Source organism: Sapajus apella, unplaced genomic scaffold (genome assembly GCF_009761245.1).
Source record: "Sapajus apella isolate SASKATOON/1434 unplaced genomic scaffold, GSC_monkey_1.0 scaffold63, whole genome shotgun sequence".
In the NCBI taxonomy this organism is placed as follows: domain Eukaryota; kingdom Metazoa; phylum Chordata; class Mammalia; order Primates; family Cebidae; genus Sapajus; species Sapajus apella.
The window spans coordinates 11,552,584-11,579,958 of NW_022437003.1; the positions used below are offsets into that span (position 1 = coordinate 11,552,584).

At 43.8% G+C, this 27,375-nt stretch overlaps 1 protein-coding gene and 2 long non-coding RNA genes across 17 annotated transcripts in view; 1 reads left to right on the top strand and 2 right to left on the bottom strand.

The window, feature by feature from the left end:
• PHACTR1 (phosphatase and actin regulator 1) overlaps positions 1-27,375 on the bottom strand; it is a 586,592-nt gene that overhangs the window by 18,124 nt on the left and 541,093 nt on the right. The gene's annotated exons all lie outside the window — the stretch shown is intronic.
• On the top strand, positions 165-5,168 carry LOC116529787. Its single transcript, XR_004259668.1, has 2 exons — positions 165-538; positions 4,908-5,168. It is a non-coding gene; the product is annotated as an uncharacterized LOC116529787 (long non-coding RNA).
• LOC116529789 lies at positions 4,676-27,329 on the bottom strand. The gene is made up of 3 exons (XR_004259670.1): positions 26,166-27,329; positions 16,816-16,819; positions 4,676-4,700 (listed from the first exon to the last, which is right to left on the bottom strand). It is a non-coding gene; the product is annotated as an uncharacterized LOC116529789 (long non-coding RNA).

Genomic DNA, 27,375 nt, shown 5'->3' on the forward strand with positions numbered 1-27,375 from the left:
ATTAATCTCCTTGGCCCTTGCAGACACACGAAACAGAGTCAGTGGCTGGAGTTCTTGTTCCATCCTGTGTTCTGAAAGACTGACTCTCCCCACCACCGCCTCCTCAGTTCCTCAATTTCAAGCCCAGGAGAGGCATGTGCGTCATGTCACAGCCGCTGACCCCCGCCCTCCTCCCTCCGGCGGCCCCTCCCCAGCCCTGGCTTCTCCAGTGCCCCTAGGCAAGTGGACTGCAACTTAGATGTGACTCTTTCCTTCACAGAAGTCCCTTTCTTTCCTTGTGGCCTCCTAACTTGGGGACTGTGGCCTCTTGCTTCTCTCCCCCTTGAGGCTAAAACCTGTCTTCTGCCTCTTCTGTGCAGATCCAATGGGAACATAAAGAGGCCTGTGGCCACGGGGACATGTGAGAGAGCGTGTCTGTCTGCAAAGAACAATAGCTGCTCTTCTTCTGGTCCGCTCTTCTATTCTGGAGCCTTAGAAGACACGAGTGACAGAGGAACAGAAAAGACACTCCTGTGGTCAGGCATGAAATTTAGCCACCGTAAGTGATACATCATAGCCAGGGCATGAGCCTGCGATGATGCCATGGGTGGAGGCAGGGACAGGCAGCGGGTGGCATGTTGTGACAGAAGTAGCCAGGGCATCCGAGGGGACAATGCCTGTATTAGGTCCCAGGAATGACTGACATGGACTCAGTGGGCCTGAGCAGGAACAGACAGCTATACCTTTGAAGCTCTTGGTAATTATTTAACAACCCTGCAACTATCCAACATTCCACTTCACTCATTGGGATGAAGTGTGTCAGAGACTAAATCATTGTGGAGGGAATTTTAGGCTTCTCAGAGACCTCTATGGGGATCTAAGGGGTAGCGAGGAGCTCTCTCAGTTGTGGAAGTTGCAGTCCCTCCTTGGGAATTAGAAACTGGCAAGATGTTCACATCCTGAAATCTGAAGAGAGATCCTAGAGTGAAAATATCAAGTGAATGAAGTCTCCAAATACAACTACAGTTGGTTCTCTGTATCCATGCGTTCCACATCCTTGGGTTCTACCAAGTATAGATGGAAAATATTAATAACAACACACACACAAAAAACAGTCGAACGATTATTGATACAGCATTTATCTTGTATTAGATACAAGGCTGTATAGCCTGCAGAACAATGAGCCAATTAAACTTCTTTATAAATTACATATTATAAGTAATTTAGAGATGATTTAAAGGATATGGGAGGATATGCACAGTTTTTTGCAAATACTAAGCCATTTTATATAAGGGACTTGAGGATCCTTGGATTTTGGTATCCAAGGGAGTCCTGGAATCAATCTCCCAGAAAGGACTATATTTTTAATTCAAAGCTTGTTGTCCTTTGTATTTCTCTTTATTGCACTGGGCCAGAATCAATTGCTTCTGCGACATTCCAGTGTTACCACCACATATCCTATATAGGGAATGGGTTTCAATGTCTCATATAGTTTGGATATTTGTCCCTGCCCAAATATCATGTTGAATGGTAATCCCCATTGCTGGGGGTGGGACCTGGTGCAAGGTGCTTGGATGGGGATCCCTCATGGCTTGGTTCTGTCTTCTTGACAGTGAGTTCTTGTGAGATCTGGTTATTTAAAACTATGTGCCGAAACCCCATCTCTACTAAAAATACAAAAATTAGCTGGGCATGGTGGTACTTGCCTGTAATCCCAGCCACTTGGGAGGCTGAAGCAGGAGAATCACTTGAGCCTGGGAGGTGGAGGTTGCAGTGAGCCAAGATTGTGCCACTGCACTCTAGCCTGGGCAACAAAGGGAGACTGTCTCAAAAAAAAAAAAAAAAAAAAAAAGTGTGTGGCACCTCTTTGCCATGTGATATGCCTTCTTATCCTTCACCTTCCTCCATGATTGGAAGCTTCCTGAGGCCTCCCTACAGGTCAAGCAGATGCCAGGACCATGCTGCCTATATAGCCTGCAGGACCATGAGCCAATTAAACCTATTTTCTTTATATATTACCTGTATTTCTTTATATTAATGCAAGAATGGCTTAATACAGTGCCAGAGAAAGGCGTTTTGGTCACATACCTGCCTGTCAAACCTATAGCACCCTGAAAGTGTTGGAAATTGCATTCCCAAGTATTTTTAAGAGTATAAAAACATTTTCCTATTACTCCTTTTCAAAACATCCCTGTGGTATAATAAAAACATATTTGTCTTTGACCCAGTTCCTATCACAGAGCACCCAAAATCCTTGGAATTTCTGGAGTCTCAGGAGTGTATTGTGTTACTTGGAATGAGTCCCTTTGGATCACACTGGAGTTTGTGCTAATCTGGTGACTTAGGATGGGGCTGGCCACCAGAAGGATCACATGGTTAGAAGCCTGGACTTTCAGCTGGGAAGCGGGAGGGTGGGGGCTGGAGGTGAAGTTCTGTGGAAACTCTTGAACCACAAGATTAGATGAGCTTCCAGGTTGCTGACCATGGGGCTGGGGGGCACTGCAGGGAGGGTGGCACCCAGAGGGTGCACAGAAGCTCTGCCTCTCTCCCCCAGTACCTTGCCCTGCCCATTCTCTTCATCTGGCTGTTCATCTGTATCCTCTGTAAGAAACTGGTAAAATACGTGTTTCCCTGAGTTCTGTGAGCTGTCTTGGCAACTTATTTGAACACAAGGAGGGAGCTGTGAGAGCCCCAATTTACAGCTAGTGGGTCATAAGTAACAACCTATGACTTGGTATTGGCATCTGAAGTGGGGGCAGTTCTGTGGGACTGAGTCTTTAACCTGTATGATCTGATGCTATCCCAGTAGAAAGGGTCAGAATCAAATTGAATTACAGGACGCCCAGTTGGTGTCTGCTGAAGGATTGCTTGGTGTGTGGGGAACTGCCTCACACAGAAGCGTGTAGGGTCACAGAAGTGTGTCATGTTAAGTGTGAGAGTAGAGTGAAAAAAGTTTCTTTCTTTTTTTTGAGAAGGAGTTTAGCTTTTGTTGCCCAGGCTGGAGTGCAGTGGTGTGATCTCAGCTCACTGCAACCTTCGCCATCCAGGTTCAAGCGATTCTCCTGCCTCAACCCCCTAAGTAGCTGGGATTACAAGCACCCACCACCATGCCCAGCTAATTTTTTGTTTTTAGTAGAGACAGTGTTATACCATGTTGGCCAGGCTGGTCTTGAACTCCTGACCTCAGGTGATCCACCTGCCTCAGGCTCCCAAAGTGCTGGGATTACAAGCATGAGCCACCAAGCCCAGCCAAAGTTTTCTTCCTTTGCGATCCCATTAAGACATTTTTGATCCCCACTGATAAGGGCCAGCTGGATGTTTGGAAATTCACAACATTAGAGGGTCTAAATTTGGACGCGGTCCTCTTTGAGTCCTTTCTAAAATAGCATTCTCACGCTGCGGGAGAAGAGTGATGATTATACAACTGAGTGAGCTAGTGTCAGAGGTCTGGAATGCAGCTCACCAACTCTGCTTTGAAAGATCTTAACAGCTTTCTCACCTGCCAGTTAATTTTCCCTAAAAATACTTGCTTCTTTTACAAGGGATGCACAGCTACTTTTATGGAATGGTTTGGTAATACCCAGGCTTTCAATGAAGCTAAACTTTGGGGGCAGTATGTTTTGAGAAAACCTTGTAAATGTGGGTGGCGCCTGCATCTTGGAGGTCAGGCCAGTGTTTTGGAGTCTTATGCAAAGTGTCTGTAGACTACAATGTTCCCTCATCAGCTCGGGCTGTGCCAGCCATTGTTTTCATTACTGAACAGGACAACTGGCTCTGTGGTGGTTTTTTTTTTTTTTTCTTTAATGGGTGGTCATATTTCGAGGAGGCAAAACTGAGTGACCAGACTCTGATCAGAGAAAATTCTGTTATTAACCAGGCTGCTTTATAGTCAAACACACCTAATTCCAGATGAGGTCCTCTGTTTGTTTCATTTCTCTGGAAAGGGACTGAGAACATCAAGACTAATCATAGCTATAAAATGCAGCTGAGCCCTCCAGAAAGACATGTGCTAGAGTTAGTTGTTTCGACCATGAAAATGAGATTGGAGAGAAAAATGATACGGTGGCACTGTAATGACAAAGCACTAAGTAGCTCAGGAGCTAGGAGGTTTGGGTTCTAGTCCTAGCTCTGAACCGGTGTAGCTCAGACAGGGTGTCAGATCCTGCTAGGCCTATGTTCTTTTCTCTGCAAATAATAAATATAATTTAATAAGCTAAAGCTAATTTAATGCCTATAATGTAAGGGTATGGTTCTAAGCACTGTGCATATTTTAATTCATTTAATCTTTATGTCAAGATGTTTAACTGAATTCCAATTGTAAAGTCTCCTTTGCTCTGGGAAGTTACATATTTGTAGATTTGGGGATTAGGATGTGGACATCTTGTGCCAGGGTGGTCAATATTTTGTCTGCCATAATCACGATACTTTACTAGTAAGAAGTTGCAAACTGACACCTGGTGCACTGGATTTGACTCTATCAGTTCTCTTTGGCATGCTCAGAGCTTACACTTTTTTGAGATGGGCGTCTCACTCTGTCACCCACGCTGGAATGCAGTGGCACCATCTTGGCTCACTGCAACCTCTACCTCCTGGGTTCAAGCGATTCTCCTGCCTCAGCCTCCTAAGTAGCTGGGATTACAGGTGCATGCCACCATGCCAAGCTAATTTTTGCATTTTTAGTAGACATGGGGTTTTGCCATGTTGGCCAGGCTGGTCTCAAACTCCTGACCTCAGGTGATCCACCTGCCTCAACCTCCCAAAGTGCTAGAATTGCAGGCATGAGCCACTGAACCAGGCCGGTTACACTTTTTTTTTTGAGCCTGAATGCCTTTAGACAGAGTGTGTGTTCAATTAGCCCAGTCCCCAGGCCTCACTTAGATAATACAGGTGAGCACACTCACATCTGTCTTGCCTTTTTTTTTTTCCAGATAATTCCTGGACCCCAAGGGACTCTGCATTTGAGATCTCTGGCTGAGATCATCAAGTGATAAGAATTCCAATTTTTGTTTTCCTAAGTCTTTCTTTCATCTGCCAATCTACCCAACATGAACTAGGGGCCACGTAGAGGGCCAGGCACATTAAGGGGCTCACAGACTAGAGGTACACATCTGTGATTACAATGTGCATGGTAAAACTGGATCAGCAGTTTCCAAGGACTGGAATGTAATAAAATATCCTCAAAACAATAAGCAAGTTGCGCATGACTTAGACTTTCACTGCCCATGTAGAAGGGACTGTACATTCTTGCAGCATCTCAGTTGGACATCAAGAGCCGAGGCAAACAAAAACCATTCAGCAGTGGCATGGAAGTGGGGCTGGCTGGGCACAAGGCAAAACTGTGAAGGGGATAAAGTGTCTGTGGTTCTGCCTTGACTCTGCTCCCTGGAGTCTTCCCCTCTTGAATTCTTATAATTATGTCATCACTCTTGCTCTATCTCATTCCTGTCAAGACTTGTTTTAGAAATCGGTGCCAGAGACTTAGCTACATTCAAATGTAAACTCATTCATTCATTTAGCAAGTTACTTATTAGTGCCAGCCCTGTGTCAGGTTCTATATTAGGTACCAGAGTACAGTGATGAGCAAAACCAGTTCTGCCCTTCTGGAATAGAGAAGATTGGAAGAGGATGGGGGGGTCCCATTAATCAAAGAGTCACAGAAATAAGTATAAAATGTAGCTGGAGTAAGGGCCTCCATGGTGAGGTGCTTGGTGCAGGGATCCCTGGATCTGACCAAATAGGCTTCCAGGAGGAAGTGACACTGTGCCCAGAGCTCAGGGATGGAAGAAGGATGCTCCCTCTGGGCAGAGAGTAAGGGGAGGAGGATGGTGGGAAGGAGGGCAGGGGCCAGATGCTGTGGGTATGATTTGGATCTGTGTCCCCACCCAAATCACATGTCAAACTGTAATCCCCAGTGTTGCAGGTGGAGCCTGGTGGGAGGTGATTGGATCATGGGGGTGGTTTCTCATGAACAGTTTAGCACCAACCCCTTGGTGCTTTTCTAGTGAGAGTGAGTGCATTCTCGTGAGATCTGGTTGTTTAAAAGTGTGTAGCACACTTCCCCCTTGCTCCTGCTACCCCCCATGTGAGACCCCTTGCTTCCCCTTTGTTTTCCACCATGATTAGAAGCTTCCTGAGGCCTCCTCAGAAGCAGATGCGTCACGCTTCCTGTACAGCCTGCAGAACAGTGAGCCAATTAAACCTCTTTTCTTTATAAACTCCCCAGTCTCAGGTATTGCTTCATAGCAGTGCAGAACGGCCTAATACAGCTGCTTCCAGGATTTTGATCTTCTTTTTCTAGGAGCAATGTGAAGCCACTGAAGAATTTAAGTTTCAGAGTGTGAGAGGAGAGGCGCGAATGAAATGATCAGACTTACAACAGAAAAAGATCACGCTGGTTGTTATACAGAGAAGGGACTGGGGGAGGCCAGAGGTAACCTGAGGAGAGGCTTCGGGAAGCTTGGCATAGCTAGTAGGAGACGATGGAGGCTTGGGTGAGGCTGTGCGGTGATGTGCAAGCTCTTAGAAAGTCATGTAGACACGGCATATGAGTGGACAGGAAGAAGCAGGTGTACAGAAGATCTCCTTAGTAAGGTTTTCTAACTCAGGCAACTAGATAGATGGGAATGCTGTTCACTGAGGCAGGGGCATCGCAAGAGGACCAGCGTGTTTGTGAAGAGTGGAAGAAAACCATGAATTTAAGTTTGGATCTGTTACTCTGTTGTCAGAATGCTCCTGAGACACATGAAGTTGTCATGTAGACAGCAGGGTACATTTAGCTCAGTGGAGAGGAGAGGTCTAGGCCAGTGAGCGAGTCTGCAATGGAAACAATATTTGAAGTCATGAGTATGGAGAGAGTAGAGAATGAAGAGGAGAGGGCTTAGGATGGAACCCTGCAGAATTCCAGTATTGAGTGCATGGACTAGAAGATGACCCTGCTGTGGATTCTGAGGAGGGGCAGTTCTTGGAGGTAGGATAAGGACTAAAATGTCATATCATGGAAGCAAAGTAATGGGAAAGAAAATATAGTAACTAATGCTAAGGCTTTCTGAAGTGGAGTCAAAGGTTGCAAGAGGATTACACTCACACCTGCTGAAGGTCAAACCAGGGGATGTTCCAACAGACTCAGTTATACAACTGAAGTCAGCATCTGCTGGCCTTCAACACCTCAGCTGAGAGTACTCTCATTATAACCAATCACAACAGGTTTGTGATTTAGGATTTCTGCCTGGCCAATGAGCTACTTCTGAAGATCACTTAAAAGTGTTTTGTGACAGTCCTCCATTTAAAAAAAAATCTCTCCTGCATCCTGTGTTATGGGGCACTCTTTAGGGCTGCCCTGACTTGGTGTACCCCAACTGCCATTCTTTGCTTCCCAAATAAGTGCTATCTGCTTTGACCTCTATGTCAATCTTTTCGTTAACAGATGACAGGTATGGCCAACAAAGGGTGCTGAGTGCTGGCAGGACACGGTGGCTCACACCTGTAATCCTAGCACCTAGGGAGGCTGAGGTGGGCGGATTGCCTAAGCTGAGGAGTTTGAGACCAGCCTGGGCAACACAGTGAAACGCTGTCTCTACTAAAAATACAAAAAAAAGCTGGCCAGGTGTGGAGGTATGCACTTGTCGTTTCAGCTACTCAGGAGGCTGAAGCAGGAGAATTGCTTGAATCCGGGAGGTGGAGGTTGCAGTGAGCTGAAATCACGCCACTGCACTCCAGCCTGGGCGACAGAGCGAGACTCCATCTCAAAAAAAAAAAAAGAAAAAAAAAGTACTGAGTGCTACTGTAAGGTTAGACGAAGCCTGAAAAAATGCCCACTAGGTTTAGCACCATGGAGGCTGTTACTGAAAATACCTAGAGCCCCTTCAGTGAGGTGGCAGGAAGAGAAGCCAGATTGGAGAGGGCTGAGGTCAGAGGTGCGAAAATGGATGCAATGAGGATGGAGGCCTCGGCCGTGAAGCCTGGCTTTGGAGGAGGTGAGAGAAGTAGAAGTGAAGGAGGCTGTGGTGGAATTGGATTTATTTTATTGTTTATATTTTTCAGAGATGGGGCCTCACTCTGGTCACCCAAGCTGGAGTGCTGTGGCCACCTTGGCTCACTACAGCCTCAACTCCCTGGGCTCAAATGATCCTCTCACCTCAGCCTCCTGAGGAGCTGAGATTATATGCATGCATCACCATGCCTAGCTAATTTTTAATTTTTGGTAGAGTTGAGGTATTTCTGTGTTGCCCAGGCCAGTCTCAAACTCCTTGGTTCAAGCTGTCCTCCCACCTTGGCCTCTCAAAGTGCTGAGATTATGGCTATGAGCTACCACACCTGGACACATTTTATTTTATTTTATTTTATTGTAATTTTTTCTCAGACAAGGGCTCACTCTGTTGCCCAGGCTGGAGTGCAGTGGTGTGATCTCAGCTTACTGCAACCTCCACCTCCTGGATTCAAGTGATTCTCTGGCCTCAGCCTCCTGAGTAGCTGGGATTACAGGCATGTGCCTCCTGAGTAGCTGGGATTACAGGCATGTAATTGGCATGTGCCAATTACACCCAGCTAATTTTTGTATTTTTAGTAGAGATGGGGTTTCGCCATAGTGGTCAGGCTGGTCTTGAACTCCTGACCTCAGGTGATCTGCACACCCCTGGCCTCCCAAAGTGCTGGAATTACAGCATGAGTCACTGTGCCTGGCCCAAATTTTATTTTTTAATGGAAGAAAATGGGGCATGCTTAATGGAAAAGAATCCAGATTAGGTGGTGGGGGGTGATAATCCCAGTTACCTCAGCATAGGAAGAAGATAGAGATGGCAAGAGGCTTACCCAGTTAAGTCTGTTTACTCCATATTCCTTTGTCTCTAACTGTTTACTCATGTAAACTTTGTGCAGGATGGTCCTCTCAGGGGGAGGTCAAAGGGAGAACTACACATTAATGGTGTTTATTCTGGGCTCTGGAACCTAAAGCTTTTATCATTTGTAAAACCATTCTTTTAACCATCTTAATTATCCACAAGTGTGTTGACTTAGAACCTCTGTTATGAAATCTTTACTGAATAAATGTGAAGATGGGACAGGGGGTCTTGGTTGATTGGCTGCATGCGCCCTCTGAAAGTGGCCAACAAGCATCCCTAACCCACTTTCATCACTGAAATGGGTGTGAGAGTAGAGTGCATTTATTCATCTGTTGTTGAGTCAGCGTTTGCAGGCCAGACCTCTGCAGGTGGTGACTGATGTCTCAGGTGGTGACCCCGACATGATTGAGGTCACAGGTGGTCACCCCAACATGACACTCACCACATCTTGAGAAGGCAGGAGGGCTTGGGATCCAAGGGACAGAGGTGGCTTTATTTTTGAGTGGAAGAGGAACAGCTCTTTACCGGGACAATGGGGAAGCAGGACAGAGTGGGTTGCATGTAGATGTGCAGTGTTCAGTACTGGAATTATAAAGGAGTTACCAATTGGTAGCTTTTGCTTATTCTTTCAAGTTGAGCTATACTGAAGATGAGTTATTTTAGCTTAAAATATTACCTTTCATTGGGAGATTTGTTCTTGAACAGAGACAAATTCACGAACCCAAGGCATAAAGCTCCAGCTTTGGAATTCTAGTCATCAGAGTTTTTGGGGGACACCCAGGGCATCTTGCCATCTTCATCAATAAAGCAGCCATCTGCTCAGCTCATTTTATGATCGATCTACCTGGTGCATCTACTAAGTATTGGTTAATAGAAAGCAGGGCAGCAGAGCACAGTGACGTGGTCACTTGTATGAGTCATCCCAGGGAGCTGATAACTCCAAGAATCAAAGTTAAGATGTGTTGCAGTAGCATGCTCAATGTAAGCAACGCCAACAAAGATGCCTTCTGAATATACTGCATCTCCCTTGTTCCCACCTTGCCAGTAGATTTAACTCATTGTATCTGATTAAAACTGACATTAAATTGAAAAAAAAAATCCTGACTATACATCTATATGTAATCCTAGGTGTCACAGGCAATGATTTTTGGAGATACATTTTTATATAAAATGAATCATCCAAAATTAAATGTTTAATGTACTTTCAAGTGATCTTAAGTAACTTTGCTAATATATATGTGACCCTGGTTTATAACATATCTCTGAGCAGCAAAATGGTTTCCATGCCTCAAATAATTTTTTCTTTCCCATGCACTATGGCTAAATAATTCTCCATTTATGGTGAACTGAAAAGTCTCTGGGTTCCTGTTTAAATGCCACATGCCATCAACTGCCATATGTGAGTTTTCTATTTTCTTTAAAAATTTAAGATTGGATCTTGCCTCTTTTTCAGTCTGAACAATGCTGTCTCTACTGCTGACCATAAGAAATAATCAAATAAATGGAAGCTTTCTTTTTTCATAGACAGACTGACGAAAACAATAAAAGTCCAAAACAAAGGATACCAGTTTTGACCTTGGAAAAAGAAGACTGGTAGAGAATGCAGCAGCAAGATGCCTTAAATGTATGCAGAGCGGGCAGCATTGTCTTTGCACATTACAGCATTTCCCTAGAGAAGTGACAAAACCCTTGTAGGTTTTGCTGGTCTGACTTTTGAGGCCAGCAGAGGTTAGTTCTGCTGCACAGAGCTAATGGCTTTCTGCCGGTTCCGGAACACCAAGGTCACAGCTTTCATTAGCATTTACAACTGCTTATTATTTTGAGGGCCCTGATTTTAAAGTCTGGATCTTTGAAGCTGTATCTGCATTTCAGGACAAGGATAAAACAGAATTTAAGTTGGGTTTTATGCATCTCAGCACCAGAGGGAGGTAACTGCATTTTCAGACACATGGAAAGAGAAAATGCAAAAGACCTCGTGGAAAATGACAGAAAATAAGGTCCTCTCTCCAAAAGTAGGAGGAGATGGGGTTTTCTAACAGGTAGCCTAGATGGGAGACTGAACAAGTATAGATGGGCATGGTGGGACCAAGGGAAAGGGAGAAGTGCTGAATTCTACCCCCTCTATATCCTTTGGAAAGTTCCTCCCGAGAACCTGTGAGTTCCGTAAGGATTGGGGCATTTCTGTCTGGCCTCGGTTGTTACTATATCCCCAGTTTCTAAGAGAGCATAGAGAGCATATTAGATGCTCATTTAGTAGCTAACCCAGATCCCACCAGTTCAGATGCCACACATGCTCCTTGGATGATCTCATCAACATTCATGACTTCCAATAGCATCAATATACTGATGATTCCAAAATCTAAACCTCCAGTCCTATTTTTGAGTTCCTGACCACCTTTCCACCTTCTGTCTCACACTCCTGTGGCCTATGAGACTTAAAGGGTCCCAAATGAATTAATTCATCTTCTTCCCTCATATATCTTCCTCTCCAAGCAGTCTTGCATGGGGTCCCAGTAAGATGCCTAGGCTGTGAGACTGGGAATCATCCTATCTAAACTTCACTCTTGATGGCCAATCAACTGCCAAGAGTCCTACACCCAAGCCGTCTCTCATTCCATACACCACCACCTTGGGAAAGCAGTCCATCAGCATCTCTCCCAATTGCTGCCAGCCTATCACACTCTGGTCCTTTCCTCTAGCCCAGACACAATGATCTTTCTAAAAGACTGATCTGATCACACCACTCTCTGCTTGAAAAGCAAGCCATTACTGTGCTCAGAGGACAGAGTCAAAACACTCCATGTTCTGGAAGATTCTTCATTTTCTGGCTACCTGTCAAGATCTCCCCGTCCTGTCCTTCACACAGAACCATCTCTTCTTGGATCCTTCCAAATTTGCATGCCCTTCCTCACAGCATTACCATTCTTTCTCTTCCTCTTTGTCTGGCTGACAGTAATCCCTAACATTACAGCTTAAAGCTTCAGTATCACTTCCTCTGTCTGCTAATCTCTTGGGTTAGGTGTGTTGTAGTGTGCAGCAATATTCCTGCATGTCCCATACCCCAGTGCTTGTTATACTTCCTTTTATTGCCTGTCCTGTTCACCAGACTCCAAGGCTTACACTCTGTGAGGCCAGGGCCACCTCTCCCTCACTCACAACTAGGAATGGCTTCCTGTGCATAAGATCTGAACAGGTGCACAGAACAGCCCCACACCCCAATCCTGCACGGAAGGGCTTTGTGCTTGGGGTTTAATGCTCTGTTGCCATTTCAAACTTTTCTATATTTTTTTGAACAAGGATCCTCTCACTTGTTCACCATGACATCTGCAGAGCTTGGCACAGAGTGTGGTAACTGGAGACGCTTAATGTTTGTGAAATAATTAAATGGTTGCTACTCCGTGGCTTTCCCTTACCTTTAACCTTTACCACTTTCTTGGTTCTTTTCTTAGGGCAAACAAATGTATTCTCCATTAGAAATAAAACTCATTAAAACAACAAAAAATGAACAAAACTGTCCTTCGCTAGCCTCTTCCTCCAGCTCACCCCTCTCACAGGTCTGCTCTTGACTGCCAGACCTCTTGAAAGGGTAGTCCCAGGATAGAGGCCTCAATAATCCTCCAGTCTGGCTTCTGTTCACACAGCTCTACGGGCTGGTTCTTAGCAGGGGTGATTTTGCCTCCTAGGGTGTATTTGGTAGTGTCTGAAGTTATTTTTGGTTGTTGCGATTGAGGGGGTGCTATTGGCATCTAGTAGGGTAGAGGCCAGGGTGCCGCAAAACATCCTCCAATGCACGGGACAGCCCCCACCGCAAAGATCATCCAATCCAAAGCATCAACAGTGCTGAGGTTGAGAAACCCTGCTCTACTGAATCGGTTCTTGATAAGGTCTGATGGAAGATGAATTAATTCATTCAGGACCCTTTAAGTCGGTGATTTAATTGTCTAATCCAGTGGCCTTTTAGAGCTCTCATTTTACTAAACCGTTCTCTATTATATGATACCTTTGACTAAGAGTCTCATATTTTCCTCTTCATATTTCCTAGTTCCTGCTCCTTTGCAGATCTCAGGTGTGATAAAAGCCCAGGGGTGCCCTCTCCTTCAGAGTGGCTTTGGGCAGTATGATGCATGCCAGGGACCAGCTTGGGTCAGCCTACTGTCGAGCAAGTGTGAGATCTTGAATGAGCTGGCATTCCTCTCTAAGCCTCAGCCTTTTCATCTGTGTATGATGGAGCAAAGACAATACTTTAACTGCCAGTCCTGGTCAAACTTCCTAGTATTTTAGTGCTAAGAAGGGGCAGAGGAGACATTGGGAGGTAGAGAGGACATAGCTAGGTTGTTTTTACTCCTCTGTTAACAGGCTTCCGTGGCCTGATGTTGCACGAAGAATAACACTTGAACTCACTCCACACCACACCCTGCAAGTCAGTGCAACATGGCCGCAATGCCTCACTGACCTTCCCTCCCTTATGCACAGTAGGACAACCCAGCAGCACATTCACGGTGTAGGGAAGATGAGATGCCTCCTCTGATTCTACCAGGTGGTAGTTCTGTCTTCAGAGTTCCCCATCTTGACGATGGCCTTATCCATTACATTGATGATACTTGTATACATCAAGATCTTCTCACCTGGACTATGAATGCTTCAAAAACACAAATTACATCTTATTTATCTCTGTGTTCCTAGTACTTAGTATAGCAGCTGACACGTAATAGGGGCTCATTCAACTTTTTTATGTTAAAGAAATTAATAGGCTCTCACCCCTGGAGTTGTGCCCATGGGATAAATGAGAAGGCTGGGGCATTCCTGCCGCAGAAGAGGGACTGCTGGGAGGGCTGAATAGAAGTTTTGATTTTATTCCTCAGTACTATGACCTTTTCTCTCTGCAAACTGAGCAGAACAACTCTTAATACTATTGATCCACATATCCAGCTCTTTCCAGGATTTTCTGTCAATGATTTTCAAATTCCTGTCATTCCTAAGCTAGGAACAGTTGGCCTGGATCGAGGAGAGAGCAGAGAGGGGAAGATGGACTGGGACCCCCAGCCCCACATCCTGGCCTGCCTGTGGCACTCACCGGAAGGTCCCTTGAGCACATGACATCCCCTCACCCCTCCACGCCCAATTTTACTATATGACAAATGGTCATAATGACATCTAGTCTGCCTGCTGTGCAGGCCCGTCAAGGGTATAAAAGGAGAATTAGATGTGAAAGTCCCTTTTAAAAACAAGTACAAAGCATGAAATACTATTTTTGGTAACTTGGAAAAGGTCTCTTAACTGAAATAGATACACTGGTTACGCTTAAGAGAATATTTTTGGCTTTATTCTCTGGAGGCTATGGCCCCAGTGTGGTGGCCTGTGGCTAAGATGAGACACTGTGAGATAATAACCCGAAAAAGTATTGTAATATTGCTGGTCATGTTGAGTGGAAATCACTTTTGGAGTAATGATGGGACTGTGTGTATTACTAGGCATCAAATCCATTAAAAAACAAAACAGTAAGACAGTTGACAGCCTGCATAGTGAACACTTTCAGTATTATGAGGATTATTGGACATGAACCCCACGTCAGGATGATTTTACTTTGAAAAAGTATCTGAGTTGTTATAACAGAAATTAAGATAGTTAATGAAGTTAACCAATTGGGCGTGGAGGGGTGAGGGGATGTCATGTGCTCAAGGGACCTTCCGGTGAGTGCCACAGGCAGGCCAGGATGTGGGGCTGGGGGTCCCAGTCCATCTTCCCCTCTCTGCTCTCTCCTCGATCCAGGCCAACTGTTCCTAGCTTAGGAATGACAGGAATTTGAAAATCATTGACAGAAAGACAAGTACAAAGCATGAAATACTATTTTTGGTAACTTGGAAAAGGTCTCTTAACTGAAATAGATACACTGGTTACACTTAAGAGAATATTTTTGGCTTTATTCTCTGGAGGCTATGGCCCCAGTGTGGTGGCCTGTGGCTAAGATGAGACACTGTGAGATAATAACCCGAAAAAGTATTGTAATATTGCTGGTCATGTTGAGTGGAAATCACTTTCGGAGTAATGATGGGACTGTGTGTATTTCAGCAAGGCTATTTCTTACATGAACAATCAATCAAAATGAGTGCCAAAACAATGGGATGCCAGAAAGCTAAGGGATACAGAAGAAAAGATAAATGTCCAATACTCGACCGCTTTACAGTGAGTGAGGAGACCTGGTCATCTTTAGCTCAACTCATCCAACCATCCAAGCATGTACTGTATGCCAGAAATTGGGCTAGGCCTTCAGTTAGAGCTACATATAAAAGCATCAGCAAGAGTGATCAGGCACAGATGATTTAAAAAATTCTGCCATCAAATATATACTATGTTTTATCTTTTGCTATTAGCCTCTCCTCACACCTTAAAAACTACAATTTAGCCTTTGCTTTTCCCTGCTCCTTTCCAATAAAGAGCTCTCCTGGGTACCTTTGGTAAAAAACTAACACTCCTTCTAGGAACACAAAATGTTTTTTAAATAACCCTCTGTCAGAATCTTCAGTAGCTGAATATAATCGGATCAAGGGAAAAGACTGAGATTGAGGCACAACTGGTGCACTGACACCACTGTTAATCATCATGCTTCATAGACTAGTGGGAACAAAAAACCCCACTGAAGTCACAACTTCAAGCCCATCGTTGGTCCTCTTCCTACAGCATTGTGTCGATTTTCCTGATCTCTGCTGTTTCCCATGGTTTCTATGTCAGTAGTTCTTAGTCATGTAGCATGTTAGAATAACCCGTGTTACCTTAAACCTGGGCCACATTCTTCACCAATTAAAATCAGAATGTATGAAAGTAGAGCTTAAGCACTGCTGTATTTTTTTTAAGCTTCCCAGATACTTCAAACCTGCACAGACGATTGTAAAGAATCCCAAGTATGTGCTTCTCACAGTGTGGTCCCCAGCATCAACATCACCTGGGTGCTCTTTAACCTGCAAACTACTGGGCTCCAGAGCTATTGAATCAGAAGGTCTGGGAGTGGGGTACGGCCAACTGTGCTGTTTTTACGAGCTCTCTCCAGGAGATGCAAGTACATGCTAAAGTTTGAGAATAACAGCTCTGGATGCTATCATAAAAGATTGAAGGAGGCTGCTTCAATAGCGAGGTGGACATGCAAGCAGGTAAGGTTAGGGAGATGTGAAGATTTGGAGACAGCCTGCATATCCTGAAAGGGGCTGTCATTATTAACTCTACTGAAAAGAAGGAAGTCATTGAGCAATAAGGAAAGAAATAGCATGGGCAAAGTGTCAGCCTCCAACTACATAAGCCCAAAAGGCAGCTGGAAGAGCCTGCTGACTGAGCTATTGCCCCCTCCCCCCACATGGAAAGAGAGGGAGCTGTAAGCAGGAGCACCTGGGCAGGCCCCTACCCCATGACTGGAGAGAGAGGAAGCTGAAAGAGGGAGATGGCCGGGTGCGGCTGGATGGGTCCCTACCCTCCCCAACAAACCCCAGAGAGCCGAAGCTCTGACTCTAGTGGGTTACGCAGCCAGTGCCACGGTCTCAGCTGAACCCTGAATGATCCAGCCCAGTGGAGGAAGAGCACAACCCACCACTAGAGGGATGGGACTGGGCTATATGTTTTAGCAAAAAGCACATGAAGCCTACCTAGCAACGGAACGGCATTCTTGACAACACAGTAGTACCTATAAGTCAGCAGAAGAGGTGAGCCTAATCTACCAGTATAAACAAAAAAGGCACAGGAAGCTTCCCTAGTAACCTGAAGGAGTCCCTAGGAACCAGTAGCGCCTCTACAGGCAGACAAGCGACCTCATCAAGCAGCTCCCTGACACCACAGCCAGGTAAATCCACAAAGATGGGAAAAAAAACAGCACAAAAAAGATGAAACCATCAAAGACCAGAACACCTCTTCTTCAAGGGATCACAACTCCTCAACAACACAGGATCACAGCAGGACCGAGAAGGAGTGCGACAAATTGACGGAAACAGGCTTCAGAAGGTGGATAATAACAAACTTTTCTGAGTTAAAGGAACACATTCTAACTCAATGCAAAGAAACCAAAAACCTTGAAAAAAGGTTAGAAGAAATGCTAACTAGAATAACCAGCTTAGAGAAGAACATAAACAACTTGACAGAGTTGAAAAACACAGCACGAGAACTATGTGAAGCATATACAAGTTTTAATAGCCAAATCGATCAAGCAGAAGAAAGGATATCAGAGATTGAAGATCAACTCAATGAAACAAAAAGAGAAGTCAAGACAAGAGAAAAAAGAGTGAGAAGAAATGAACAAAGCCTCCAAGAAATATGGGATTATGTGAAAACACCTAATCTACGCTTGATCGGTATACCCAAATTTGATGGGGAGAATGAATCCAAGCTGGAAAACACGCTCCAGGACATTATCCAGGATAAATTCCCAAGCCTAGCAAGGCAGTCCAAACTTCAAATTCAAGAAATGCAGAGAACTCCACAAAGATATTCCTCAAGAAGAGCAACCCCAGGCACATAATTGTCAGATTCACCAGGGTTGAAATGAAGGAAAAAATGCTAAGGGCAGCCAGAGAGAAAGGTGAGGTCACCCACAGAGGGAAGCCAGTCAGACTCACAGCAGATCTCTCAGCAGAAACCCTACAAGCCAGAAGAGAGTGGGGGCCAATATTCAACATCTTTAAAGAAAAGAACTTTCAACCCAGAATCTCATATCCAGCCAAACTAAGCTTCGTAAGTGAAGGAGAAATAAAACCCTTTATGGACAAGCAATTACTGAGATATTTTGTCACCACCAGACCTGCCCTACAAGAGCTCCTGAAAGAAGCACTAAGCACAGAAAGGAAGAAGTACCAGTCACTGCAAAAGCAAACCAGTTAGCAAAGACCAAAAATGCAATGAAGAAAATGAGTCAACTAACGGAAAAAAAAACCAGCCAGTAACAAAATGGCAGAATCAAATTCACACATAACAATATGAACATTGAATGTAAACTGCCTAAATACCCCAATCAAAAGACACAACTGGCAAACTGGATAAAAAGTCAAAACCCATCAGTGTGCTGTATTCAGGAAACCCATCTCACATACAAAGACATACACAGACCCAAAATAAAGGGATGGAAGATTTACCAAGCAAATGGAGAACAAAAAAAGCAGGGGTTGCAATCCTAGTCTCTGATAAAATGGACCTCAAACCAATAAAGATCAAAAGAGACAAAGGAGGACGCTGCATAATGGTAAAGGGATCAATCCAACCAGAAGAGCTAATTATCCTAAATATATATGCCCCCAACACAGGAGCACCCAGATACATAAAGCAAGTTCTTAACAGCCTAAAACAAGATTTAGACTCCCACACAGTAATAGTGGGAGACTTCAGCACTCCACTGTTAATATTACACAGATCAATGAGACAGAAAATTAACAAGGATATCCTGGACTTGAATGCAGAGCTGGACCAAGCTGAGCTAATAGACATATACAGAACACTCCACCCCAAATCCACAGAATATACATTTTTTCTCAGCACCACATTGCACTTACTCTAAAATTGACCACATTATTGGAAGCAAATCACTCCTCAGCAAATGCAAAAGAATGGAAATCATAACAGTTTATCAGACCACAGCACAATCAGACTAGAACTCAGCATCAAGAAACACATTCAAACCCGCACAACCACTTCGAAACTGAACAACTTGCTTCTGAGTGTTGACTGGATAAACAATGAAATGAAGGCGGAAATAAAGATGTTCTTTGAAACCAATCAGAATGAAGGCAGAACTTACCAGAATCTCTGGGGCACCTTTAAAGTAGTGTTGAGAGGGAAATTTATAGCAATAAATGCCCACCAGAGAAGAGAGGAAAGATCTAAAATTGACACCCTACATCAAAATTGAAAGAGCTAGAGGAGGAAGATCAAAAAAACTCAAAAGCTAGCAGAAGACAAGAAATAACTAAGATCAGAGCAGAACTGAAGGAGATAGAGACACAAAAAACTCTTCAAAAAATCAATAAATCCAGGAGCTGGTTTTTTGAAAAGATCAACAAAATAGACAGCCAGATTAATAAAAAAGTAAAGGGAGAAGAATCAAATAGATGCAATAAAAAAAGATAAAGGGGATATCACCACCGATCCCACAGAAATACAAACTACCCTCAGAGATTACTACAAACAGCTCTATTCACATAAACCAAGAAGAAATGGATAAATTCCTAGACATTTGTACTCTACCAAGATGAAACCAGGAGGAAGTTGAAACCCTGAATAGACCAATAACAAGGGCTGAAGTAGAGGCAGCAATCAATAGCCTACCAACCAAACATGTCCAGGTCCAGATGGGTTCACAGCCAATTTCTACCAGATGTACAAAGAGGAGCTGGTTCCCTTCCTTCTGAAACTGTATCAAACAATACAAAAGGAGGGAATCCTCCCTAACTCATTTTATGACCAACGTCATCCTGATACCAAAACCAGGCAGAGACTCAACTAAAAAAGAAAACTTCAGGCCAATATCCATGATGAACATCAATGCAAAAATCTTCAATAAAATACTGGCAAACAGATTGCAACAGCACGTCAAGAAGCTTATCCATCACGACTAAGTAGGCTTCATCCGGGGATGCAAGTCTGGTTCAACATATGCAAATCCATAAATGTAATCCATCACATAAACGGAACCAAAGACAAAAACCACAGGATTATCTCAATAGATGCAGAGAAGGCCTTCAATAAAATTCAACAGCCCTTCATGCTAAAAACTCTCAATAAACTAGGTATTGATGGAACATATCATAAAATGATAAAAGCTATATATGACAAACCTACAGCCAATATCATACTGAATGGGCAAAAGCTGGAAGATTCCCTTTGAAATCAGGCACTAAACAAGGATGCCCTCTCTCACCACTCCTATTCAATATAGTATTGGAAGTTCTAGCCAGAACAATCAGGCAAGAAAAAGAAATAAAGGGTATTCAATAGGAAAGGAGGAAGTCAAACTGTCTCTATTTGCAGACGACATGATTGTATATCTAGGAGACCCCATCATCTCAGCCCAAAATCTTCTCAAACTGATAAGCAACTTCGGCAAAGTCTCAGGATACAAAATCAATGTGCAGAAATCACAAGCATTCCTATATACCAATAACAGACAGACAGACAGACAGCAAATCAAGAGCAAATTCCCATTCACAATTGCTACAAAGAGAATAAAATACCTAGGAATACAACTAACAAAGGATGTAAAGGACCTCTTCAAGGAGAACTACAAACCACTGCTCAACGAAATAAGAGAGGACCCAAACAGATGGAAAAACATTCCACGCTCATGGTTAGGAAGAATTAATATCGTGAAAATGGCCATACTGCCCAAAGTAATCTGTAGATTCAACGCTATCCCCATCAAGCTATCAATGACCTTCTTCACAGAACTGGGAAAAGCCACTTTAAACTTCATATGGAATCACAAGAGAGCCCACATAGCCAAGACAATCCTAAGTAAAAAGAACAAGGCCGGAAGCATCACACAGCCGGACTTCAAACTATACTACAAGGCTACAGTAATGACAACAGCATGGTACCGGTACCAAAACAGAGACATAGACCAATGGAACAGAACACAGATCCCAGAAGCAATACCACACATCTACAACCATGTGATCTTTGACAAACCCGACAAAAACAAGCAATGGGGAAAGGACTCCATGTTTAATAAATGGTATTGGGAAAACCGGCTAGCAAAGTGTAGAAGGCAGAAACTGGACCCCTACCTGTCACCTTACACTAAAATTAACTCCAGATGGATTAAAGATTTAAACATAAAACCTAACACCATAAAAACACTAGAAGAAAATGTAGGCAAAACCATTCAGGACATAGGCATAGGCAAGGACTTCATGACTAAAACACCAAAAGCAATGGCAGTAAAAGCCAAGACAGACAAATGGGATCTAATTAAACTCCAGAGCTTCTGTACAGCAAAAGAAACCATCATTATAGTGAAACAGCAACCAACAGAATGGGAAAAAATTTTTGCAGTCTACCCATCTGACAAAGGGCTAATATCCAGAATCTATGAAGAACTAAAACAGATATACAAGAAAAACACCAAAAAACCCCATTCAAAAGTGAGCGAAGGATATGAACAGACACTTTTCAAAAGAAGACATATATGAGGCCAAGGAACATATGAAAAAATCCTCATCGTCACTGGTCATTAGAGAAATGCAAATCAAAATCACACTGAGATATCATCTCACGCCAGTTAGAATGGCGATCATTAAAAAATCTGGAGACAACAGATGCTGGAGAGGATGTGGAGAAATAGGAACACTCTTACACAGTTGGTGGGAGTGTACATTAGTTCAACCATTATGAAAGATGGTGTGGTGATTTCTCAAGGATCTAGAAATAGAAATTCCATTTGACCCAGCAATCCCATTACTAGGTATATACCCAAAGAACCATAAATCGTTCTATTATAAAGACACATGCACATGTATGTTCATTGCAGCCCTGTGTACAATAGCAAAGAACTGGAATCAATCCAAATGCCCATCAATGATAGACTGGACAAAGAAAATGGGGAATACTTGGAATATTTCATAGCCATAAAGAACGACGAGTTCATGTCCTTTGTAGGGATTTAGATGAATCTGGAAACCATCATTCTCAGCAAACTGACACAAGAACAGAAAGCCAAACACCATATTTTCTCACTCATACATAGGTGTTGAACAACGAGAACACGTGGACTCAGGGAGAGGAGCATCACATACTGGGGGCAGTTGCGGGGGTAGGGAAGAGACAGTGGGGGGTGGGGATTGAGTGGAGGGTGGGGAGGCATAACATGGGGAGAAATGCCAGATATAGTATGCACCTAAAGTAAAATAAATAAATTAAAAGAAAAAAAGAGTTGAGGCCTAGACTTTAAAGGATGTATGGAAAACTCTGGATGTCCTGTCAGAATCCTTCTGCAGGGGCAGAACCCTCATGGAGAACCTCTACTAGGGCAGCGCAGAGGGAAAATATGGGGTTGGAACCCCCCCAGAGTCCTCAGTGGGGCACTGCCTAGTGGAGCTGTGAGAAGAGGGCCACTGTCCTCTAGGCCCTAGAATATCCACTGGCAGCTTGCACTCTCTGCCTAGAAAAGCTGCAGGCACTCAATGCCAGTCCATGAAAGCAGCTCTGGGGACTAGACCCGGCAGAGCCACAGAGGCAGTGTTGCCCAAGGCTTTGAGAGCCCACTGTTCATACCAGTGTGGCTGGGATGTGGGACATAGAGATTATATTGGAACATTAAGATTTAATGACTGCCCTGCTGGGTTTAGGACTTATACAGGGCCTGGAGCCCCTTTCTTTTGGCTGATGTCTCCCTTTTGAAATGGGAGTATCTACCCAATGCCTATGTCCTCATTGTATCTTAGAAATAACTAACTTGTTTTTGATTTTACAGGCTTATAGGCAGAAGGGACTAGCCTTGTCTCAGATGAAACTTTTGAGTTAATGTTGGAATGCGTGAAGACTGGGGATTGATTGGAAGGCCTGATTTTATTTTTCAATATGAGAAAGACATGAGATTTGGAAGGGGCCGGGGACAGAATGATATGGTTTGGATCTGTGTCCCTACCCAAATCTCATGTTCAATTGTAATACCCAGTGTTGGAGGTGGGACCTGGTGGGAGGTAACTGGATGATGGGTGCAGTTTCTCATGAATGGGTTAGCACCATCCCCTTGAAGCTGTTCTTCTTAACAGCGAATGAGTTCTCATGAGATCTGGTTGTTTAAAAGTTTATAGCATCTCCCCCTGACTGCCTCTTGCTCCTGCTCCTGGCATGTATGACATCTTGCACCCACTTTGTTTTCTGCCATGATTAGAAGCTTTCTGAGGCCTCCCCAGAAGCAGAAGCCACTATGCTTCCTGTACAGCCTGCAGAATCAGAAGCCAATTAAACCTCTTTTCTTTATAAATTACCCAGTCTACAGTATTTCTTTACAGCAGTGCAAGAATGGACTAATACAGAGATGTGTTGGTTTCCTGCCTTGGGGAACTAAGAGGTGGGTCTTTCTCAGTTCAGAATTTATGTCCTCTCTTAACCTGTTGCATATGAGAATTTCCTGACTATCTATAATTTCTTCATATAAAAATGGATAAGTAGTCTGTTGCTTTCTTGGTTCTTATGGAAGATGCAACAAATAGTAATCTCCATAAGTCACACTGACAAACAGGTACAGTTCATTTGTCAACTCTAGTTGGTTGCCAAAGTCAGCCTGGAGCTCTGTGTTGAGGATTCTGAAGCCTGCCCACACCTTTACAGTTAGTTCTGTTGTAAATAAACCCTCCTCAGATCATCATAATTAGGAATCATCTGTTTCCTGGTGGAACCTTGACAGGAAGATCATGATAGAGAAAATCTTCCTTTCTGATGAAGGTATTCAGATTTGAGACACTGAGGCTATCCAAAGAGGAAGGAGACACTTGCTTTGATAGTCATATAACCATATCAATCTTGGTGATGAACAGTGACAGATATGGCAATCAGATTAGATTATCTTTGCACCATTTCTCTTTAAGGGTAGAGAGTTACACTGGGCCCAATACTCCAACTAAGAGAACTAAGTCAAAAAAATTCAGATGACTTACAAATAACAATTTTCCATGTCACAGAAACACATAACCTCTAATGTTTGCAAATTATCCCAACTATTTCTGGAATACCTCAGTTGGTTTTTTTTTTTTTAATTTTTTTTTTAATCTATTTTTAAGTTGGAGTCTTGCGCTGTTGCCCAGGCTGAGGGCAAGGAATGAAAAGGTAAAAATAGGCAACAATATGCCTCCTTCCATGTCTTTCTCTGACTACAACATCTGCTGGATTCCTCCTAGGAGCTGAAGAACATGTGCAGCTTTTTGTTTTTGTTTTTTGAGACAGAATCTCACTCTGTTGCCAGGCTGGAGTGCAGTGGTATGATCTTGGCTCACTGCAACCTCCATCTCCTGGGTTCAAGCAATTCTCCTGCCTCAGCCTCCGAAGTAGCTGGGACTACAGGTGTGCACCACCATGCCAAGCTAATTTTTGTATTTTTAGTAGAGATGGGGTTTCACCATGTTGGCCAGGATGGTCTTGAACTCCTGACCTCATGATCTGCCTGCCTCGGCCTCCAATAGTACTGGGATTATAGGTGTGAGCCACCATCCTTGAATGTCACCCCAAAGGGCCAATCTCTCATCCGGGGCCATCACACTTCCTAAGGAGATGGGTGAGGGTAGAGGGTGGGGAAGAAGCTAGGAGATGGGTGGCAGGAATCCCCATCCTTTCCCTCCTCCTTCAATGGGGCTACAGCTATTTTCCTTACAGCTGTCTCCCAAGTCTCTTCTGAGCTTCTGTTTCTGGAAACAATAACAACTCAAGTTCAGATAAGATCTCAAGCTATTTAGAAGCCTGGAAACAAAAACCCCAAAGAGTCTCAGATGCTCAAGTGGAGGGAGGTTTTGGATGCGTTATGTTGCTAAGTTTTCTATAATTCTCCTTTAATAAAGTCTTATTTTACCTACTCTTTCCTGACTCATGGTCCATAAATTTAAACATAAAGCTTCAGTTTTAGGCCAATAGCCTTGTAGCCCAAAGGAATGGTATGAATACAGACACTCTCATTAATCTCTCAGGATTTTCCTATAGCCCGAAACTCTTTCACAAAATAGATTTTCCTGTAGATGTAATGCAACAACAAACAGACCCCCCCTCAACTCCCCCGAGACTTTTTGTTTTTACAGGAGCAAAGCAGATTTGAGGAATGTCTAACCAGTCTAGATTTGTATTTTTGCATTCTTTGAAAATTGGTTAATTATAATGAGATCAGGATAGATGGAAGTTGAATGATGAAAATAATGGGTTGAGTTATTTATCTGGGAAAGAATCTATCTATATGGGAAAGGGAAATAAGGAAAAGAAGGGGAACTGGAGAGTAAATGGAAGTTTCAAATAGACTTTATCCTTTTCTTTTTTAGACTTTTTTCTTTTCTTTTTCTTTCTTTCTTTCTTTTTTTTTTTTTTTTTGAGAAAGGATCTCACTCTGTTGCCCAGGCTGGATTACAGTGGCACAATCTTGGCTCACTGCAACCTCTGCCTCCCAAGTACCTGGCTAATTTTTTTTCTATTTTTTGTAAAGACAGGGTTATTGCCATGTTGCTCAGGCTGGTCTCAAACTCCTGGGCTCAGGCAATCAAACTCTCCCACCTCAGCCTCCCGAAGTGCTGGGATTATAGGCATAATTCACTGTGCCTGGGCTTTTCTTTCTTTTTTTTAGAGGCAGGGTCTTGCTCTGTTGTTCAGGCTGGAGTGCAGTAGTGCAATCACAGCTCACCGCAGCCTCAAACTGCTGAGCTCGAGTGATCCTCCCACTTCAGCCTCCCAAGTAGCTGGGACTATAGATGTGTGCCACTATGCCTAGCTAATTTTTTAATTTTTGTAGCGATGGGGGTCTTGCTATTTTGCTCAGGATGGTCTTGAACTCCTGGCCTCAAGCAAACCTCCTGCTTCAGCCTCCCAGTCCCTGATTTTCACTAATTCTTCAGCTAATGTACTCAATGGCTTCAGCAAACCATTGAAAGTGGGGACAACTGCTTTCAAATAGGAGACTCAAGGAGAGTCTGAATTTAGAGCTCTTATCTGCTACAGCACTGTTAGATCTCAGCCTGGAACACATTAGGCCCTGTTCTCTTCCCTTACTTAGGGTTTCTTGTTTTGTTTTCTCACATTCTGTTCACATCAAATATACTCAGCACACACATGCCCCATATATACATTTCCACCCTTCCCCATACAAGCCCAGACAGGCAAGAGAGACCGCAGCACCCCCAGCACATGGGCAGGCAGTTTCTTGATGCTGAAATGCCCCAGCTGGAGGCCAGGGAGAACCTGGGCAGATCCCATCTGCAGCCCTGCACCTGTGACAGTAATGTCCCTCTCAGGGAGCACCAGCCAAACCAACTCCTGCAGTGAAAAGAAACACCCACCTCCATCCTGAGGGAGATGGCTGATGGCGTAACATTCCCCTCCATCAGAGAAGCCATCTCCTCCTTCCAGGAGAGTGCCCACCTATGATCAGCATCCCACCTGATGTGTCTCTAACAGGAGGTCACTAGGAGGCTGGGCGTGCCTGGCAGGCAGAATCATACACAGAGCAGACAGGGACTCATGGCCACTCAGGGACCTGAAAGCTGCCCTTCTCAGCCAGCTGCCACTCAAAGGAGAGGCATGTGGACAATGAACAGGGACCACTGTCAGTAGCTCCTTTCACTGATCAGAAGATTGTGTGTGTGTGTGTGTGTGTATGTTTAAATGTGTAAAATAAATATATTTTCTTCATACAATAAGTGTGTAGAGAATTTGTCAGCCTGTCTTTACCATAGCATTACACACCTCCCAAGCATATTCTACGGTTCTGCAATTTGCTGGAGCTCTTGCCACATCTCTTCCTATCTGTGTGGCACTCCATTTGTGCACTACCTGTCTTGAGCCTAGGCCTTTCTTGTGCCCAAGGAGTCATGTTTTAGCATCTGGCTCTTACTCACTGGCGACTCTCCTCCCAGCCTTCACCTTTTCCTGCAGGACTTGGAATCTAGCTGCAGCTGCAAAAACAGGAACATACTCCTCACACCTGCTGATATTTATTTTCAAGCTAAGCCTGCCTGGTGTGGTTGTGGCCTTTCTTTCTTAAGGACAACACACATTTTCTGCTTACATGGATTCCCTCTCTCAGTCTGTCTGCACAACCATCCCCTTCTTAGCTGGCCGGCAGCTAAGCTGAGCTGAGCTGCCTTCAATGATACCTGGCTGTCCTTGAAGTAGCTTTTCTAATTGCTCAGGTAATAAATCAAGTTTGAAAAACTGGACCATAATCCCAGCATAATCCATAGGCTATACGATGTTTCACAGACAGATCTGGACTAAGAAGTAAAGGTAAATGGGATCATTTTGATGATTAGAGTAATGAGCACAAAGAAAAACTCTATAAATATAGCTTCTTTCTCTAATGGAGATATTTTGGGCACATGCACTCTCTCAATAGATCTAGGACCAACACTCTGACAGCAAGGCAACATTCTCTAATGTCCTCAGTCTAGGTCCTTAAGCGTGTCATCTCTTTCTTCTTCAAAGGGCCAGATAGTAAATACTTTCGGCTTCGTGGGTCATACAGTTTCTGTTGCAGCTACTCACCTCTGCCATTATGGTGTGTAAGCAGCCACAGAAAGTAGGTAAATGAATGACTGTGACTGTGTTCCAATAAAGCTTTATTGACAAAGACAGGCAGTGGAGTGGGTTTAGTCTACGGTCAACAACTGGTGGGCCTCTACCATGGAGTGTCACCAATGCCTGAAAACTGTTTTCTTGAAGCATCAGCCAGTGGAGCAGAACCACACAGATGGTCATAACTTAGAAGATGAAAATCACTTTGGTTCCTTAACAAAAAACAGAATGGGTGATTCTTTAGTCAGCATGCTTCTTTTTTTTTTTTTTTTTGAGACAGAGTTTTGCTCTGTTGCCCAGGCTGGAATGCAGCAGTGCAATCTTGGCTCAC